Genomic DNA, 16,176 nt, shown 5'->3' on the forward strand with positions numbered 1-16,176 from the left:
GAAACAACTTGATTTGATTGTAATATTTTCTTGTAGATATCACCTTTCTTAAAAAGCTTGCATTTATTCACATTTTCAAGATGGCTAAGTCATCTGATTATGCTTAGAACTTTTGGTTTCTATTAAATTCAGGTATGATGTTTTCAATTCTAACCCCCTCACTCCTCTTGAAGACTACATAAGTTTTTAGTGCTTTTACTTTAATGGTTATGGTCAATGTATCCTCTTGTTACTTCATGTTTGCATTCTATATGTTCAAGAGCTTTATTAGAGTAATTATTTTATTGAAGATATAATTGTTTTCAGGTCAAAGCAAAACCGAATAATGACGTGGTTTCAACAACTTCTCAAAAGTAATTGGAAAGTAAGGAACTCTGTGGTAGTATTCTGATACCACTTTGGGCTTTCAAATTGTTGTCTTGAATTGACATCACTTTCAAACTAGATGGTTCACCCAAACCTCTGTTGACACCCACAATTTAAGACTTCTCCATTTTGGCAACAATACTAGATTTGATAAGCATTCTTACTTCACTTACATACACTAAAATTAACAGCTACCTCGGATTCACATCATTGTCACAAGAGATTGGTTCCTTCATATCCCTACAGACACTTGTGATTTTTTATCATCCATGTATATTAGAAAGACTTAAAAGGGAAATAGGTGAAGATTGGCCTAATAATCTTTAGTTCTAGATATTGATATTTGGTGAAGATTGGACTAATATAGAGTTAGTTCAGGTTTGAAATCCCAATCTTTCTTCTAATTTGTTATGGTTTTGTTTTTATCAATATGCTCTGTTTACATTCTATATGGTAATTTTTGTATGTATTAGCATATAGATAAAAAAGGACTTAGATGATTAATTTGAAAAGTTTGCATCCTCAATTAATTAGTAATTAAAGACCAAACTGATGATATTACTTTAAGTCTTGCATTGTAAGAGGTTGGGAAAATGTTAGGGTTGACTGAACTACTATTTTATAACATATTTTGTCTTACTCAAGAATCTTGTGATTATCCCTTGGCACAAACATTTCTCGTGTCTAAGAAATTCATATCTACTACATGGCTAAAGAATTTAGTAGCATTCAAAATTTTTGTTTTCTTTCAAATCAGGTGTATTGCTTGCAATTCTAACATGTTTCCTATTTTGAACGTTGTATTGTTATTTTACTATCAATGTGTTAAGAGCATTATACTCTATTTTCTATAATGTTGTTTACTTGTCATATGTATTAATTATTTTATTGCAAATGTACTTGTTGCCAAGTTAAAGCAAAAGAGGAAAGTGAGGATTTTTCATGGACCAATGCCTCTCTTAGTTGCTGCCACACTTAACTTCTCTCTAAGTTGTTGAAAATTTAGAAGTGTGATAGCATAAAGTATTCAACTCAAGTGCTTTAGTGCCTCACTACCCTTGAAGCTTTAGAAGCTGTCAATACAATTGGGGTTTCAACATGTAACCATTTTGGAAATTCTAAGAAGTATAAGTATTATGGTTTTGCAACTTTATTAGACTAGATAGGCAACTTCAAATTGCTGAATGCCCTGAATTAAAATCACTACTAGAAGGAACCCATGAGCACTCTATAGAAACTCATAATCTACTACTCTTGCCACTTATTAAGAATGCCAAAAGGAAAAAGTGAAGATTGGCCTGAGCATGATTGATTAATAAACCACACATAGTCTCCTTAATTCAAGTGTGTCTTTTGTTATATGTTTCATGTCAGTAATCCTATATTTATCTTGTTTCTATTGGCTCTATTTTTTGAATTATTTTACAATCAATCTTCTAACAATGTTCTACTTTTTTTACAATTTTATTTTTTGATTCTAAAATGAATTAAGACATATAAAGAAAAAAATCACCTTGTTTGATTTTCATATACTATATGCTTATATGTACATGTGTTAAAATATTTTGATTTTTTATTGATTACTTTCTATTTAATTTATTAAAAATTGTTAGTCTATTTGGAGATGATTTTTTTTTTTCATATGTAATAAGATACCAACAAGTTGAGTGAGGAGCACATCTTACTAAGTTGCTTGTCAATCTATCCACCTTCCTAATCTCAAGATTCTTCATGTTTTAATTAAAATACCATGAAATACAAAAACAAAAAATGATGAAAATGAGTCTTTCTCATCATCTTTATTTTTATTAGAAGGCAATTTGTAGCATCCTCTTTCCCATTCCTAAAAAATACTACAGCTTTGTAGGTTGAGAAATCAGACATGTTTTCTTAAATGATCTTCTTCGTCCATGCATGCTTATATTTGGAAGATTTTTAAACCAAGTATTTTATGACAGATATGATACCTTTCAAGTTAATGCATAAATGGTGATGGTTAGGATGCAAAATATAGTCTATGCTCAACCTATTTATTGACAAACTACCAAGGGCTAGTGCTAAGGTAAACACCCATCACTTGCATCATACTCTTTCTTCTCTACCCTCTTTACTTGTTATCCAAAGTTCATATATAATGTCTTTATCATTCAAGTTTTCATTTTCAACACAATCCATTTCTAAGAAATTGTTGGACTCTATTTATAAATCTTATCTTTTTGTTCTTATAGACAATAGAACAATGTGGTAATTGCATGACATACAATTTGTAATAGATGTTCAACTATATATTAGGTAATCTTTAATTGCCTTGGAGCTGAAACTTTGATGTTGATAAAGTTTGATAATTCTCGCTTTGGTGCTTTGTTGGATTTCAATTCAAGTGATTAATTGATCTTGTTATGATTCTTTGATTGTTATTATAACTATTATGATAATCATTCTTATTTTATCGTGGTAATTGACTTCACTAACTTTTTAACAATTATATCATGAGTGAAATGCCCAACCTATTATCGTTAGTATTCCATTAACATACCTCTAATGCCACTACTAATAAACATCATGTATTAATATTTATAACACGTTTCATTACTGAAATAATTTAATATTTTCAAATTTCTTTTTAGAGTGTGAGAAATAACCATTAATCTTTACAACAGCATAAGTATCATTGATTTGATATTGCTTTCTTGAGTAATTTGGCAATTTAATTATGAAGTTAGTTGGACATTACTTGAGATTCATGTCTTATGTATACGGTCTATTTTCCAAGCTTCAATTATATTTAGTAGACTTGTAAGTGGTGTTTGTCTATGAGTTTCAACTCTTTAAAACTACTATTGGACCCTAAGTTCACTTTCAGTAAGGATAAAAAAAAAAAAATCAACCTTTTCCTCAATTGTGTAATTTTATTCACTATTGACATGCCCTTAAATGGCTTTGCTATTATTTGTAGGGAACATTGTCAAGTTCTATATTTGTCTAGAAAGTTAGAAGAAGTATTTAATTTGACATGGTTTGGACATCTTGCTACTATCTTTTTAAATTAGTTATCAATAATTTTTCAAAGTTGACCTTTTTGTTTATCTCATACTCCTTTTATATTAAAAGGTACCGCATGGGTATTGTGTAGAGGAATCATGCCTTCTTTAATTGAGGTGAGCCTCTTGCAAAATATTTTGGGTTTGCTCTCTTTCCATTTGTTACTTCATGTCTATTTTTTTGTAATCAATCAAGCAAGAGTTTCTTACTTGTACAATAGTGAACTTGCTTGCATGAATAATACTCTTTTTACTATTTTTTTTTTCTTTCTTTATTATATTCATGGATTACACTTAGAAGTGAATAGTGAACCAGGTTTTTTGTTAAAAGAAATCAAAGTTTGGTAATTATTTAGTATCATGTTTGTAATAATCAATTATTGATTGTAAAGATACTGGGCTTAATCAATTATTATATTGAAATCAATTTAGTACTATGACTAATACCAAAAGGACAATATTTAGTCTTGTTTGACCATTAGTCACTATTCTAGAGACAAATGCTCACAAGTTTTGCATCTTTGAAGCATATGAGAAAAGTTGGTTCAACTATATCACCAACTTAGAAGCTCCTTATAGTGTCCATATATATAACCTTCGTTGTTCAGGTTTATGATTCATATCTCATTTTTTTTTTCATCTTTTTATTGTTTATAATTTTTTAATTGATTTGTTTATAAATTTTTAAACTTTATTGGCAATACTAATTTTTTTTTTATTTATTCTCATGTGCAATAGAATAATAAGTTGAATAAGAAGCATAAACTACTTAATTGGTATAACCATTTACTCAATTCTCTTCTCAGATATTTTTGTTCAAGGTAATCAAAGTATCATTCTTTTTATTTTTTAAGGTACTTGAACTCCGTGAGGACCATTCCCAAAACAAGCAATAACTACAGTTGGATTACTGATATCATATCCTTGATTGACATCTATGCATTACATTTGCATCTAAAGGATTTATGATGAGAAAAATATCTTCTTTATTCCCATTTTCCTTCCTTCTTTTGACCATAATTTGTGTGCTTATTGATAGTATTCATACCCTAATATATTTGCTAGCATATATATGCATGTCATAATCTATTAAATTTTTTAGCATAAGGTCTTAGAGTATTCACATATCTCTAGGTTCTATATATTTATAATTTTTACAACATCAAATGAAGTATATGAACCTCATCCTGAAGGTGAAGTCTCTTTAAAAGGAGTTTCAACATGTTAGCAATTACCTAACTTAATAATCTAACAATTTGGCATTATATATAATTTTGCAACTCTTTCATAAAGTTATTGTGTTACCTTTATTCACATTTTCTATCTTTGTTTAAAAAAAATAATTGGTAATTGTGTGTCAAATCTTGCTTACAATCATTAATAGGTACTTATATGCTAAATGGATAAAGTTATTTTACAATTGTTTCAACATATTTGGAAAATATATATATATATATTTATAGATGTAATCACTATCAAGCCAATGTATTTACAATTGTTCTATCTTTATTTATAAAAAAAAATTGAATTGGTAATTGTGTGTTGAATCATTCTTACAATCATTAATAGGTACTTATACGCTAAATTAATAAAGTTATTTTACAATTGTTTCAACATTTTTTGGAAAAAAAAAATTTAATAAGTATATTTTTTCTATATGTAATCACTACCAAGCCAAAGTGAAAAGCTATAACAATGATGATTACAAAACTTCAATTATGTTTTGGAGATTCATATTGAAAGTTGTAGATTATGGATGTATAGTATAGGAGATAGATTGAGTTTATCATTCTATCTTTGATATCTTAGTTTTCTATGTACTGTCCATCATATATATTTATCATCTATTCTTTACAACCAATTTTTAAAGGACTTCTATGATTTGTTTATAATTTATATATTTGTTTTTATTTGTACCAGAACTTCACCAAGCTACAAAAGCATCACAAGTTTTGCAATTGGAGTTCATGGATCAGGTATTTCAGTAGTTTTTGTACCTGAAATTTTTTTATGATACTAATGAGGATGTTTACCTTGATTAATTTAACACTTATATTGCATATATCTATATAGGAGTTCTATACATTTATTTAAACATTTATAAGCATATTTATCCTCTTTCTAGCACATTCTAATGATATTTTTAACATTGATATAAATTGTTTGCTTGAAGGTTTCAACTATTGAAAATTATTATTCAAGCCTAATGTTAGTCTTTTTCTATAGTGGATTTCAAATAATAAATTTTTATTTGATTATTTGTAGGGAAAATAAACAACTTCTATGTTTGATAAGAAAGAAGATAGAGTGGATCAATTTCACAATATACGAATGCTATGCTTTCTATACTTTTAAAGATGGTTACAATTAGCTTTATAATGGATAATGATTTTCTAGTTCTTTTTGTACTATTATATTAATGTCAGAATTTTAATTCTGATATGGTCCATCATCTCATCATATGTACTATTCATAGATTGCAAAAAGTCATATACAACATATTTTTCCTTTAATATCAACTCATCAATTTTTGTTTCCAAGCTTTTTGTCAATTATATTTTTTAATCCTTTCTATTGTTTTTTTGGTTTTCCAATGGCTTTGTTTCTGTTTTCAATACTTGAATCCAATGTTAGGTGTCTATATTTTAATTTTATAATTTTCTTTATTATTTTGCTTTTTGTTTTTTTTTTATGGTGTTTCCTTTGTAATCACTTACTAGATTCATACTTCTAAGAAAACATGTTGATGATGATGAAAACATGTTTCTATAGAAACATATTATGAAAATTTCTTATGCTTCTATTAACCTAAAATTATGATATTGATAAGAAGTGTATTTATTATCATACTGCATTACAAGTTTACTGGTGGATCACTCTTAATAAGTACATCTTAGCTAAAAGTGAAAAAATGTTTCTCTTTGCACATACCTTTACTACTATTTTAATTGCTATCGTAATATGTTATGGAAAAACCACTAGCAAATAACAATAATAAGGAGAAGAAATAAAAGAACAAAAATAGAAAACTTATAAAGTAGGACGATTTATGTGGTTTGGCCTAAAACCTACATTTATCTATGAAAACGAAAAAGAACTTCCACTATTATTAAAGAAGATTACAATCCTAAAGCTCTCAAATCTCATGATTACACTAAAAATGGACTTTTTTTAAAGGGAGAATTATGTTTTAGGGTTAGATGGGCCCCCAAATTAACAAAAGGTCCGTGTAACTCTTCAAATTGAGCCCAAGACTCAATGAAAGTATGGAAATTGAGTTGAAGGATATTATCCTTCAGTATTTCCAAAAATGCCCTTTGTTGATTTTGAGAAAAAAATTAATATTTTTGAAAAATACTTTTATTTAATTTAATATTTTTAAAAAATATTTTTGATTTAATTTAATATTTTAAAAAAATACTTTTATGTAATTTAATATTTTTTAAAAATACTTTTATTTAATTTAATATTTTTTAAAAATAAATTTATTTAATTTAATATTTTAAAAAATTATTTAATTTAATATTTTTTTAAATAGTTTTATTTAATTTAATATTTTTGAAAAAAAATTATTTAATTTAATATTTTTGAAAAAAAAAATTAATTTAATATTTTTGAGAACCACTTTTATTTAATTTAGTATTTTTGAAAAAAAAAATTATTGAAAAAAAAATTATTTAACTTAATTTTATAAAATATTTTATATGTGTTCTTAAAGGGTATATTTGTCCGTTACTATTTCATATCCTTCAACTCAATTTGAAGAGTTATATGGACCTTTTGTTAATTTGGGGGCCCATCTACCCCTAAAACAAAATTCTCTCTTTTTTAAAATCAAAATCTCTTCCTTTATTTTCTTGATTATATAAGAATATTCCATAGAGAATTAATTGTGTAATTATCAAAGATAACTATTCCTAAAAGAAAAATCTTATAATATGATATTTCCTTTATAATAAAAGAAAAATCTCTTATATAAATATATCATAATAGGAAAATATTAAAGACTTATAAATTGACTCAAAACAATTTGAAATATTTTTCAACAATCTCCACATTGACTCAAATTCTCAACATTCAAATAAACTCAAAAGTCTTCTATGTTACTTTTCTCTTATGCACCCTTAAGGGGACTTCAAGTAATGTCAATACCAATTAAGTCTAAGCAATGCATGAACTTAATCATAGAAATAAGCTTAGCCATCATATCTATAAAATTATCAACTATAGGGATCTTTTTCATTACATTAGTACCTTGTTCAATCACATCTCTAATAAAATGCATTCTAACATCAATATGTTTGGTTCTCTCATGTAACATATGATTTTTAGTCAAAAGTATGAGATTTGGCTACCATGATAACAATAATCAATGATTGGAACCAAATAAGTACATTTTGTGTGCCTAAACTTAGGCATTCATATTTAATATCTAATTCTAGTTTCATCCATTTACTCAATTTTATTCCCAAGTCCTTAATTTTGGGTTTAATGTATTTTTTAAATATTTTCCTTCTTTTTTGGTATATATATATATCACATTTTTGCTAGCCTGTAGACTTTTTTTTTTTTTAGGCTACCCGAGAACTGGGTGAACATGGGATTTTTTTTTTTGAGTGGGGGCCGGTTTCTGGATGAGCCGAGCATGCATGGATGTGGTGGTTGAGACGTGACTTGCTATGGTGGTAGCAGGAGAGCAGATGGATGATGGTTGGAACAGGGTTTTCCATAGAGATATTTTTTTTGGGGGGAGGACCTGAGAAAAAAAAAAAAAAAAACAGAGCAAGCAAGAGAGGAAGAGGGTGGTTCACGGGTGAAGATTTGAGGAGATTTTCAGTTCTAGAGGGAGGGGAGAAGTTTTTTTTTTTTTTTTTGGTCCATGGGCAATTCATTTTGGAGGGATTAAGAAAGAGAGATTGGAATAGAGAGTTGTAGGGAGTGGTCCGAAGGAGCTGAACTAAAAGAGGGAAAAGTCCGAAAGGTGATTCAGAAAAAAAAAAAAAAAAAAAAAAAAAAAGGTTGTAGAAAATAGGATACCAGTGGGAAGGGTGAAGACGGGAACTGTAAGACTGTTTTTTTAAAAAAATTCCATATTCCACTGGAGGGGCAAGACACCACTGCAATAACGACATAAGCCACCTTCACTCTTCTTCTCAAATAACTCTGCATTCGGGTTCAAGCATCACTCCCTCTAATTTTCATGGGGGTTATTCATGGGTTTTTCTTCGATTTAAAAACCCATAAACGGATTGGTGGCTCTTTCTTTGGTTTCCCACATCTTCTATCGTTGGTACCGTTCTCTTTTTTTTTTTTTTTTTCATGCATGCCTTAATGTTATTTTCAGTGTTAATTTGATCTGAGTTCATGAAAACTATGGTACCCATTTAAGTTTGTGCCTGATCAATTTGTGGAGCGGTTAAGAGTCAATGAGGTCTTTGTTTATGCTCCTGCAATTAAACGTGATGCCTAGGCTTATTTTAGGTGACATCATAATAATAATAAAAAATTTCCAATGGAAGTGACTTGTATAGAATTCTTGGAAAGTGTAAAGTGGGTGACTCGTATGATTCCTTCAACCCATCCATTATACTATTATTTTTGCTTTTGTGATTTTGCCATGATTCTCCACGTCTCACCCTACAACTAATATCACCAATAACAATGTCTTATAAAAATTAAAATTGTGCATGTGTTTAGAGCTTTAAAATTGTCATAATCTGATGGAAGAAGTGTTGGGATTGGGGCGTTCTCTGACTATGAAAATGAAGGTTCGGAAAAGCTTTGAGCCATAATTCAGTGGCCCTCATTTCTTTCTTAATTCCCTATTCATATTTTCAATTATTTATTTATTTATTTATTTTTCAAATAATTTAAAAAAAAAACTCCAAACTCTCAAATAATTTCCAAAATTCCAATTTCTTTCAAATTTAATTTCCAAAATTCTGATTTCTTTCAAATTTAACTTTCAAATTTTCAATTTCTTTTAAATTTAATTTCCAAAATTCTATTTCCTAAATTTGATTTTTAAAACTCCAATTTCTTTCAAATTTAATTTCCGGAATTCCGATTTCCTTCAAATTTAATCTCCAAAATTCAAATTCTTCAATTTAATTTCCAAAATTTCATTTCTTTCAAATTTAATTTCCAAAATTCTGATTTCTTTCACATTTAATTTCCAAAATCAATTTCTTTTAAATTTAATTTCCTAAATTTAATTTTTAAAACTCCAATTTCTTTCACATTTAATTTTCGGACGATTTCCTTCAAATTTAATTTCCAAAATTCAAATTCTTCTATTTAATTTTCAAAATTTCACTCCTTTTAAATTTAATTTCCAAAATTCTGATTTTTTTCAAATTCAATATCCAAAATCAAATTTCTTGTAAATTTAATATTCAAAATTCTAATTCTTAAATTTAATTTTCAAAACTCTAATTTTCAAGTAATCTTCGAAACTCCAATTTTTCAAATAAATTTCAAAAATCCAATTTTCTTTCAAATATTTTTAATTCCACTCTGGTTTTCAAACAATCTTCCGCTCTTCTTGATTTTAATAAGCATGAATGAATTTTTTACAATTCCATAATAATTGAATCTGTGATATTAATTCATGCAAAACAAATTGGGTTTTGGTGGGGGCCCGACATATGTGATTGATTAATTGATTGATTTGATTACTATACATGATTGATTTACTCTATTCGACTCTATGACATGCATGCAATTATTCTGTGTTTGATTGCTAACATTTGTTTCCCTTGAAGTAAACCGGTTCATCACTTGGGTACATTCTTTCCCTCTCTTGTTCATTCAATTATTTTGTTTTGAGTGACATTCCTTTGGTATCCATGCTCGATTAATCAATTGTCATGCTTGCTCTATCTCATTAGTAGAGACCCATTTTTAAGGACTTAGAGGGGTGCTACGGTCTTTACCGTACCTTCCCGATAAGTAACCTGACCCTCGAACCTGATCCGGTTTTTCATAGACCACCTTTTCCAAAATAAGGAGTCACACTTAGGGTTTTCTTTCTTATTTTGTTTACCCTTTTAAAGATAAAACAAAAATAAGTGGCGACTCTAAGTCATTTTTCTAAAAAAAAATAACAATAAATCATTTTTCAAAATAAAAATCGATCTATAAAGCCATCGAGTGGGAAAACGCATGAGCTGAAATACGGGGTCCACATAGCCATTATATTTTTCATGTATTGGTTGCTAATTTTACACTCCATAGTTGTCACATCATCCAACTAATGGTTGTTACATTATCCAACTATGGGCTGCCACATGCTCCAGCTACCTTAGCCTCCTTGCCAAGTATTTTCCATGCCAAAAAAAGATTGACAACTATTTCAATTGGTTGGTAAAGTTGAGAAAAGCTTCCACCAACCTCGCCATTAAGTTGTGCTCCTTGCTCCAATTTCTAATTTTGCTTCCTACCCTCTTGTGGAGTTAGTGTGGAAATGACTTTATACAAGGGAGATGAAGGTTGGTTTTAAGCAAGGTAGCTTATTTGTAAACTTGTATTTCCTTTATTCAGGCGGTAGTTTTCATTTCTTAGCCTTGATTTTCAATTTTGATCCTCTTGTCTTGCCACTATGAGTGGCCAACATCCAAACCAAGGAATAATTTTTAATAAAATATTAATATTAATATTCAAATAAAATCATATATTTATATTCCTTATCGCATTTATAGGAAGAGAAATATTTGGGACTAGGCCCAGTTCACTTTTTATAATTATAAATATCATAAAAATATGAATATTAATATCCTTATCCTCACAAAAGCATAATTAATTTATTTTATAAAAAATTAATAATAATAATAATAATAATAATAATAATAATTGCTAGTATGATTTTATTTTAAATGGATTTAAAAATAAATAAATTTTAATTTTTAAGGTATACATACATAAGTTTTTCATTACATATACATATTTAATACTTAATTAGTAATAGTGTATTCTAAATTTTTTTTATCTAGTCTATAACTAATTAATCAATTTTTTGGAATTCTAAATTGTTCTTAAAAATTAAAATATTCATTAAAGAATTGAAAGTGTTTATTATGTTTAACTTAATTTAAATTTATTTATCTAGTGAGAAAATTCATAAAATATAGTTTTATGTATAAAGGAAATAGTAACGACTTTACATTTAACGAATCTTTTATTTTATATTGATTCATTTAATAGTCTATTATCTCGTAGTGATTATATATATATATTAAAAATTTATTAAACTCATTAATAAATTCAATACAAATTTTTACTTAATTTGAAATTCAATCTAGCTAGTGAAAAAATTGAAAAAAAATATTATTTTGTGAAAAAAAATACAATAAAATCATTCTAAACTAGTTTTTATCCATAGATTTTTTGTATTTATTAGTTTATTATTAGATTTTTAAATTAATTTAAAAAACTATTAGACTTATTAATGGATCCAGTACATTATTATTTTTTTGTTTAATTTATTTATCACACTATCAAACAAACTTTTATTATTTAGTAAAAGACCTCTCAAAAGATGTTTTTTTTTCTAAATAAAAATAAAATAATATTCTAAACGATGTTTGATTTGAGAATTTTTTAAAAATAAAAATAAAAATTATTTTAAATTATGTGTACATAATTGTTGCAAATTTATTTCTTTTTCCATTATCATTTTCATTCCTACCTAACATTGAAATGGAAACAAATAATCAATCAAACCTTACATTTATTCCTGATGCCCTTTCTGGAAAAAAAAAAATGCAAAACATTTATTTTTTCTAATCATCAGTCATCCATACATAGAAAAATCTATGTGTGATCTTAACCCAAAAAAGATATTGCATCTAATCAAATTCAATAGACATGATGATATCTATACTATTTTTTTTTTTTAATTATATTCATACTTATGTCAAAAAATAAATTTTTTATTTTTTATTTTTAGAACATTAAACTTTTTAAAAGTCCTTTCTGGGATATTTTCTAGTTTTTTCCTTTTGCTAATTTTTGCTATTCAAACAAATCTTAAGAAAGGAATCAAATCTAGACACAATTGAAGAGCTTGGCATCCTTGTTTTTAGATTCCAAAGCATATATAGAGATTGGGGTAAAACACCTTGTACCTAAGAAAAAAAAAAGAAAAAAAAAACCACAACAAAAAATTAACCAAAAATCAGAAAATTAACTGGAATAAAAAATCAAGAAAATATTTTTTTGGGTTAATAATTAATTATAATGAAATCAAAATCAAAAGAAAAAATACATACTTCTTCCTGGCTTTGCCTACACTGAAAGCCATGAAAGAATTGGGAAAGCAGTAAAGAACAAGAACCACATCCATATTCTAGGGGAAGCAAATCCTCTGCTGCCTTCTTCAGATTGAAGGCAACTAATAAACAGGTTGAGGGGTTATGAGTTTGACTTGGTTGAGTTTGAAGCTACAAAAGTAAGAAGAATGGTAGTAATTTTGGAAGCATTTCTTACTCTTCTATAACTTGAAAGATAAAAAATTTTAAGTGTTAAAAATGTTAAAAGAGCTTTTTAGAATCACCCCCAAATGTACTCTAAATTATTTATGACTTGATGTCACTTTCACACTCATTTCCCAGTGTCATTTAATTTTGGTGTTCCCATATTGAAGATTTAGAGTAATGTAATATTCAAGCCTTCACATTTTGCCTTCACTAACCTTTGAATTTTAATTAAACTCTTTGAAGGATATTTGACCACTTCATTGTCCAAAAATGCTTATATTGCCATTTTATTTTTTTATTTTTATCTTTTTCTACAATTCCAATTTTACTATTTTTCTTTTATTTATTCCTATTATTATTTAGGCTATTATTTACAATATTCTAAATATTGTATTTATAATTGTTAATAGTATAATTACTTTTTTTCATTTATTTGTCATTTATATTGCTTATCTTATCTTTATTCATGAATAAGACTCAAAAAATTGCAAAAAGCATTAATAAGTAACAACTAAACTTCAAAGTGATAATAAAATTCAACTACATTGATATTACAATAATACAAATGAAATATATAGCAACCAACCCTTAAAGGGGCTTTTAAGAGATAATGAGTCTATTTGATATTGAAATTTAAAGTAGAATCACCATCTCTATAGATAAATATAAAGCCTAAAAAGAATAGAACATCACTAAATAATATTAATAAAGCAACAACTAGATCAATGGATAGTGAAAATAAAGGTTTACAAGATGAGTCACATAAGTAAGAACAACTAAATTAAGAAATGAATTACATGTCTAACAGATCTAATGAGGGAAAACATTGGATCTAGGTACCCAATGATTGGCTCCTTGAAGTTGACCTACCTCCTCAAGAGGTACATAGGAGTCCTTACTTGAAAAATATTAAAATCTATAGGGTGAACATAAGATCTAATAAATAGGCACGATATGCAGATGTTAGGATGGTCAGTCCAAGGTAAAAAAATAGTTCTAAAACATATCACGGGTGTATTATGAGAGGAAAATTGATTTGTGAGAACTATACTTTATGAATAGAAATGTGAGGAAGAGTGAAAAACACTCAGTAGAGTAAGAGGGCTAACAGTTCAGGGTAGTCATACAAGTAGTCATACAAAGTGTGGGGAAATAGATGTATCTATTTTTGTCCCTTACAATATTTTTTATTGTATAGTGAAATATTATCTTTCAAATATGGAAGTAAGCATGGTTAGGTGTACCATGTTAAAATCTTAAGTATTTGTTTTATTTTGTGTTCTTCCATTAATATATTTCAATATTAGAGCTTTCATTGACTCAACAATTTATTATACTATGAATCATCATAAGTGAATATATTTTTATATTTCTTAATTATAAGCATATTTGAATATTTTACTAAACTATTTTAAAATAAAAATATAGTAAAAAAATCAATATATATAATAATAACATGATAAATAACATATCCCAAACCAAATGCAACATAAATTTCTAAATTGTCTCTCCTTTCTTAGTTCTCTATAATAATATTGCCATACCCATTGTTTAAGCTATAAATTAACATTTTATGTTCTTTGAAACATATGTATTACCAACTCAATATACATAGCTACGAAGACATATTTCTCATTTTCCCAATCAAAAAGCATTGTGAGTTGAAACCTTTTTTGTTTAGAAAGTTAACTTGCAATGTCAATATTCTTTTTTTATATTAGCCCCCTAGGAATATCATTGCCTTTCACCACACTTTAAGTTTTTTTTTCAATATTCTTTTTTACTTCTACACTAGAATTTATGTAACTTCTTGTTCTTTATTTATATTTTATTTTTTTGCAATATTTTCTCTTAAGTCTACCTTACACTTCTTATTACCTCTCATATATATATATATATATATATTATTTTTTTATTTTTTTTTTCTTTTTCAAATACTTGGTTGCTTCTCTATTACAATTCATTAACTTCCTATCCTTTTATTTATTTTTATGCAAAATTCTTTCTTAAAATACATAAATCTATAGTTTTTATTTTAAAAGTATCAAGTAAAGAACATAGACCTACTCAAACACCATTGTATAATACCCCTAAAATTTCCAAAAATCCTTAAAATTTCATAAATTCTCTGCAAACTTATCCATAATTAGATGCTATTACATTAAATATATCTAATTCACTCTAATCACATGATTGATAATAATACAAAAAACTAAAACAATATTAATATGCAATTTATTATTTTTCAACACACTGTAATAGTTCCCAAATATTTTCAAACATCAGCTAACAAACTTAAATTTATTCACTCAAAATACATAATTGATAACAATGGAGAACTAAAAATATATATATATATATATATATATATATATATAAATATAACAATTTTATTCTTTGAATACAATTCAATAAATCCTAAATTTTTAAAAACATTTAATTAATAAACTTAACCATACTCAAATATTATTGTATAACATCTCTAAAAATTTCAATAATTTATCAAATGTGAAGACTACACTCACTGGTTTAGCAGAATCACTTGCCTCTTCTATTGGTAATTGGGATTTTTGCTCAATAGCTTCGCTTTCCTTTGCTTCACTTTCTTCTACTTCACTTTTTTCTTTTGTTTGCAATTGGCATTTTTGTTTTTTCGTCACTTTTTTTAATCTTTTTATCAAATCACTCTTCAATGAACTCATTGTTTCCTTCGTGCTTGAAGATACAATATGAGATAACTTGAAAAAAAACAGAATAACAATTTTTCTAAGGATTCAGAATAAACAAAGGATGAAATGATAGATGAGAAATTTTCTAGGGTTTTTGAAGGAAAGATGAGATTTTTGTTTTGTGCATCAAAGGAAGATAATGAAATAGAAGAAGACAATGAAAGATGAAGACTCGTTCTATAAATGAAGTGAAAAAGGATATGAGCTTTCCTTTTTGTGCACCAAAGGAAGATAATGAAGTAGAAGAAAATGATGAGAATTTTTTTTTTGGAAAATATGAGGAGTCATTCTGTAAATGAAGCAGAAGAGGAGAAGTTGTAAGTGTTGGAGAGAAAAAAGAAGAAGGGCATTTTTGTCTCAATCAACAATTTTGTTTTGTTTTTTAACCGGTGGGTTATATTTGCAAATATGGGGGTTATTTTGACCCCTTTAACCAAATAGCCCTCTTTTTTATCGAGTTACAACTTTAAATTAGGTGTAAAAAGAAATTTTGATATGGTAGATGTTGTACAGTTACATATTGAAATTCCATGGTTCATTAGATAAACCATCCTTGAATTTCTT

At 27.1% G+C, this 16,176-nt stretch overlaps 1 long non-coding RNA gene across 1 annotated transcript; it reads left to right on the top strand.

Annotated features, from left to right (window-relative positions):
- Positions 1-3,223: 3,223 nt before the first annotated feature.
- LOC117909311 lies at positions 3,224-5,492 on the top strand. The gene is made up of 2 exons (XR_004650331.1): positions 3,224-3,524; positions 5,328-5,492. It is a non-coding gene; the product is annotated as an uncharacterized LOC117909311 (long non-coding RNA).
- The last annotated feature ends 10,684 nt before the right edge of the window (positions 5,493-16,176 follow it).

This window comes from Vitis riparia, chromosome 19 (genome assembly GCF_004353265.1).
Source record: "Vitis riparia cultivar Riparia Gloire de Montpellier isolate 1030 chromosome 19, EGFV_Vit.rip_1.0, whole genome shotgun sequence".
In the NCBI taxonomy this organism is placed as follows: Eukaryota; Viridiplantae; Streptophyta; class Magnoliopsida; order Vitales; family Vitaceae; genus Vitis; species Vitis riparia.